A 6,188-nucleotide genomic window follows, 5' to 3' on the forward strand; every position below is an offset into this window, starting at 1 on the left:
TACAGAACTTGCACCTACGTTCATGGAGTCTAATGACACTTTGAGGGCATGACCTCATAAAAATGACTATGTACCACAGCTAGTTTTACATTTTAGACCTAATGGAAAATGCATGGGGTCATATTCACAACAGATAGCTGGGGTTACCTGTAGTCTGTGAATAATCTTGCTTTGAGTCCCATAGGATCTGTCAGAACATGTAATTTTCTTTGCATTCAATAAAATGTTTTCTACACATCTCATCATCTCAGAGGGACCCAAAATCTTTCCCCCAAGATTTTTTACTATTGATGCTAGGGATATGTTAACAAACATTTGATTATAAATGTAACTTCTTCTTCCTTCGAGAAGTTATTAAGTGTTAAATTCCCAAACGAGTATATTTATTGCAGTATGTATATACACTACAAAAGCTACATTTTATTACAATAACATTAAATAGATCAGACATACAGTCCAGACATTGTTAATGTGGTAAATGACTATTAAAGCTGGAAACGGCTGATTTTCTTATGAAATATCTATTGTATATTGTCAGCAACCATCAAACCTGTGTTCCAGTGGCACATTGAGTTAATCCACGTTTATAGTGTTGAAAGGCTCATTGATCATTAAAACACCTGTGCATTATGTTAGCACAGCTGAAAACTGTTTTGTGCTGATTTGAGAGGCAATAAAATGATCCTTCCTCAGGCTAGCTGAGTATCTAGGTAAAGTTGGAGATTTGTGCAGGTTAAAATTATTATTTCTATCCCTGTCAATGTCTTTGCTATATTTTCGATTTATTTCTATCATGAATGAAACTTGAGCTCTAGTGTATGTCTTTCAATAAAAATTCACAGAGTGAGGGAAATGGTTTGTAGGTGAATTAGAGCTTAACGTTGTAAAATACAAAGCCATTGTTTATACAAATATTACAGATAACATCAAACTGCAACATAACCAACATTAGCAAAAAGAATGCATGTTTCTTTTCAGACGAACACCAGTGGCTTAGTTCCGACGGGTTCATACAATAAAGGTGCAACACATTGGATTAAAAGTACCTGGACAATGCATCAGTTTGAAGCAGTTCTGTCTTCAGGCTGATTATTAAAATGTTGTAAAATATTGCAGAGCCAAAGAAGAAGTGCGGGGACTTTCCCTTACTTATGCAGGCCTCGGGCATAATCCTTTCTGCTGCAGTCAGCCTGTCAGCTATATCTTTCAGCCAAAGCTGTTTTTCACAGAGACTGCCACTGGGAAGAGGCTATTCCTCTAAATGCTCTGACAGAGTTGCACCTTTGGTTTATTCTCAGGAGGCTGCACCTGGATGCTGACCACACTGCTGCTGGAAAACCTGTCACTTTCACTTCACTCTGACACCGGCTGTTTAGAGCCAGGCTGGTAGATTTAGGGGAACATGAGAGATCTTTCAAAATGACTGACACATGACTACCGCTGTTAAAGTTTGGATTTTCCGGGTGAATTATTGCCATCAGGACTATAATCAGTGCTCTGTTTAATAGTGCTTTTATGCCGTTTGACTGCACGGTGTTGTGGAGGAGTCTATAGCAGAGCTCAGCTGCAGATCTTTATTGCAGTCACGTCCTGCTACAGGAACTGTGAGGATCCATCACACCAGAGCTGGATCTTTACTTAGCCACCCTTAATGCATAATCAGTATTCATCCCAGTCAGGCTAATCATTTTCACTTCTTCTGTGTCTATAACTGCTCCCATATTCACATCAAAATGTACCTTGACACACACAACACCACCCAAGTCAGCCCTTTAACAAAGTGAGTCTGAAACAGTTGTTATATGGACAAAAGATTTGTCTTAAAATCAGGCTAATTAGAAAGGTCAGCAGGACCGTGTGAGAACACTCTGGTTGTTTCCACATTCCACATAACACTTTTATCAATTTTTTTTAATTGGTATTATGTAGTATCCATAAACTCACTGTGGTCAGTCGGCCTACTTGCTGAGGTGAAGATACTGCAGGGACATACTGATGATAAAGGTGAGGTCTTGACAGTTATCTTATTTGAAGAACCAGGAATAGACTTAGCAAATGCCAGCTTGTGTACTGCCCCTGCATGCTTGTTAAAGGTCCATTTTTAATTTAAATCAGTAATATTTCATGGTCTAGGCCAACTGAAGGGTTATTTATCGATAGACTCATTTGAGTGTATTTTTCTCCCACTTTGGAGGCCAAAGTTATTCCAATGCCAAGTGATATTATAGATTGAATCAAAATAAATTAATGAAGGTCGACAGTCATGATTAGGTGAAGTTTGCTGTGCATGCTCCTTGCCTGAATAAAAACAAAGGAAAAAATATGTCAAGATAAACACTGCTGTTCTTCTGGTATGCCACCAGGGGGCAGCCACGGTGATCCAGTGTGTGAGGAAGGGTGAAGAAAAGAAACCAGCAACAAGTGAGTAAAAAGTGGCTTTTCTTACTCTATAGGTGTTTCCCAATAAATGCCCCTCATCCTAAAACAACAGCGAAATACAATTGACAATGATAAACAATACAAGCGGCAGCTAGATTGTGACGTGATTTGGTTTACGTGCACTCTCAAGAGGTTCTATGGTGTAATGGTTAGCACTCTGGACTCTGAATCCAGCGATCCGAGTTCAAATCTCGGTAGGACCTTGGTTTTCTCATCATGCAAAAAACTTTGGTCGAGCAACTATTGTTGACGAAGCAGTAATAATGATAGTGTTGTACTGAAAAACGAGATATAGACCAAAAAAGACGCTTAAAAAACAGTCTTTTGATTTCTGGCTTTAAAAGTGAAAATACATTTAATTATGAAACCAAGTTGCCTTCATATACAGGGTACTCACACTTTTAAAAAAAAAGACGTAATTAAAAACGTTTAAATTAGGCTAATTTTGAATTATATGACTGCTGATAGTGAAGAAATAGATCTGTAGGAAACGAATATCTTGTTTTAAAGGAACAGCTCATCCCAAAGTCATTTTTTACATTTTTTTTAACCTATGGTTCAATTTTTCAACCCAGATCGTTTTGGTTTGAGTTGCAAAGTGTTGGAGATAATGGAACTGGATGGCACTTGTGGTGCTTGTGGTGTTAAAAGCATTTGAAAAAAGCATTGAAAAACTCAACAGCAATATCTCTATCCAATAATCATGACCGCTCACTAAAGTTAATCCTGTGTTGAGCAGGTTTATATAGCCTAGATTACATAGAAATAAGATAGTTATTACATGAAACTGCTTATAACAGAGACACTGCTGCCTTTCAAAAAATATACCCCAGGCAGACTGATAAATGTTCTTCCAGTCTTATTGAAGCTTATTTAAAAAATCAACATTTTTGATTCCACTTGACTTTATAAATTACCATCAACAATAGTCTGAGACCATCAACGGAGCAGTCGGCATTAAAATGTGGTTCCAAATTTTATTTAGCAGGGATATTAAATATCTGTCCATAATTCATAGTGCCTTTATTAATTATAACTAATTAGAGGTTGACCCACACCTCAAATATGACAGATTGTAGTTACACAAGAGAAAATTGAAGGGAAGCTGTCACAATATTAGTCTGAATGTCAATCTAGATACAACCCACCACACAACTGGTTCTTCTTTTTTCAATTTAGCCAGATGATGCTGTTCCTGTGAAAACTCCTTCTCACTCTCTGTCACAGGTCTGTAAAGGAGGAGCCTGTGTATTTTAAATCCACTCCTTCTTCTGTTTGTTATTGGTAGTCTAGCTTTTCGAGGAAGGATGTTGCCACAGATGGACTGTTTCCCCCTTTTGGCAGCAAGCATTGTAGGTTTCCACAAGCCATCATCACAGGCTTCATCTTTACATTCTCCTTGTTATTTGGGTATAACGACCACAGAAGCTGCTTTTTGATCTATAGCTCTTGAGCGAGATCAAACCATGACATATGATGTGATATATTCATGTTTCTGCAGATGCAATGACTTTATTCTCTCATGACAGTCACCAAGGCAGATTAGTTCACAGTTACTATAATTAGCCAGACATCATGAGTGATAATAAATATTAAATGTGATGATCATCTGTCTGTCTTCAAACAATAATCAGCCTGTGTCTATTTTGAAACTGTTTTAGAAGACAAAATCACACTCCTTATTTTGTGCAAAGATGTATTCAAGGGTTTTCCCGAAGTTAATATGTGGCTTCAACATACAGAGTGAAACAAACCATTTTCAGTCTTCTGACTGCTAAATTCCCTCTTTGTGTTACCATCTCTGCAGTGCAGCTTAGCAAAGAAAAACTGTCCTGGGAGACACAAAGAGGGAGAAAGACTTTCATTTTGGAAGATACCCACTTTATGTATAGCGCAGACTGCTGAGGCCTCATATTACCTTATGACTGTATCTATACAGAGAATGAGGATTTAGTCCCTCATCACTTATATATTAGAAGCACTTTAAGAATGGATTGTTGTAATGTGAATATAGTCTTAACTCCTGATTTTTAACCAATCATTTAAAGTTATACCGAAAGACATCCTCAAAACAGGTAGACCATTTAGCACATTTCAGAAGTCTTCAAATTCATCAATCAAATCATCAATCTGACTTTTCAGTTAAGCTGCAGAATCATACTTTTACTTTTGCTGCTGGTTTATTAAAACTGCTCTTTCGGTCATTTAGGTGTTGTGGACAGCTAACTTCTCAGTTATGGGCCACATGCACTGACCAACTCTGGTCTAATGCTGAGGATGCGTGGCCTCAACCTTGAAGCACCACCCACTTACATTTGCTATTTACTTCTAGAAGTTGGTATTTTAAAAGGTGTAAGCTGCTTTATACAGAACTGTAGAAGCCAAAGGTCCTTTTTTCTTTTCAAAGCTTCAATTCCAATAGGACGCTTTCAATCTAATTCTTAGAAGGTCAAAACATTACCAATGTCACCATCATATTTTTGCTTTTGCTTCCGGTTTCTTTAATCCTTACCTTTGGTCATGGCAGGTGTTCATTTTGGTAAAGTTACCTGTTTTTTAAGCCCACAATGTCGCTGGATGAGCTTCAACCACAAACATTTTAATTATCAGCCAACGGCACTGACTGCATTGCACCTCAGAGACAACTCTGGCCAGACAGTGAAGGTTTGTGGTCTTAATCTTCTTGCCCCTCCCACTTGCATTTATGATTTATTTATTAAAGGTCCTGATGCTGCATTTCTTTTAAAAACACAAGTTCAGGAACACAAGTTCTCCTTAAAACTACAGATAAGTAGCAAATAGTTTGGTCTCATAACAGTCTTTTTACTTTCAGAAATGGGAACTGCAGCACCGTGTCTCACTTCCTGTGAACCCCGTCACGTTTCCAGACTGTGCAACACCTCAGTATGACGAGCACGCCTCAGAGGTATGATGATTTTTCTTTTAACAAAGATATCCTTGACTGTAGCAGACTGTAGTACAGCGACTTTCAATCTGTGGTTGATTCATTCTCACGTAGACAATTGAAACCCCTGGATACTGAATGCTGCTGCTGACTAAGCAATCATTTTGGAGAATTTGCTCTCCTGTGAATTTAGTGGATTTATATCATAATATATATATATAATTTATATATAACTATTAAATGTAATTGGATAATTGTTAGATTCTTTCCACTTTAGCTCTCTTGTCCTATTTTTTCATCTAATGTAACCTTCCACTTGTTCAAAATGTTTAATATATCTGTAAATGTAATAACATTTAATTTAGTGACTGTCTAGACCACAAACCCACAATGTCAATTCCAGATATAATTACAACATCAAAGATGACGCAGCAAAACAGAGTATATCTGAACTTGCTGAAATCTTCCGGTTTACAAATATGGTCATTTGTAAATTTCCACAGAACTGTATATCTTGGTGATGACCACAGAAGGGCAGTAGAGGGCAAGACAATAGGCCATGTTGTCTCTGACCATAGGGACTTCCACGATTCTGTTTGAATACAACCATGCAATGTTCTGAATGTCTGTTGACTTATTACATTTAAAAAATGTAATCCTTGCAGCAGTCTGTCCAACTGAAACAAATACAATTTCGCTGTATGTGCACATGTTCTTTGAAAGGTTTACCAACTCTATAAACTGTATATTTTCACAAACACTAGGAAGATTTCACAACCTTGTCTTTCAAGCTTTCAAGCTCTCTCAAGATTGATTTGTGGCAATGTGGAAAGGCTGTAAAATA

At 37.4% G+C, this 6,188-nt stretch overlaps 1 non-coding gene across 1 annotated transcript; it reads left to right on the forward strand.

Moving 5' to 3' along the window:
* Positions 1-2,570: 2,570 nt before the first annotated feature.
* Positions 2,571-2,642, forward strand: trnaq-cug (transfer RNA glutamine (anticodon CUG)). Its single transcript has one exon. It is a non-coding gene; the product is annotated as a tRNA-Gln (tRNA).
* Positions 2,643-6,188: the final 3,546 nt, after the last annotated feature.

The sequence above is a fragment of the Centropristis striata genome, chromosome 6, assembly GCF_030273125.1.
Source record: "Centropristis striata isolate RG_2023a ecotype Rhode Island chromosome 6, C.striata_1.0, whole genome shotgun sequence".
Taxonomy (NCBI): Eukaryota; Metazoa; Chordata; class Actinopteri; order Perciformes; family Serranidae; genus Centropristis; species Centropristis striata.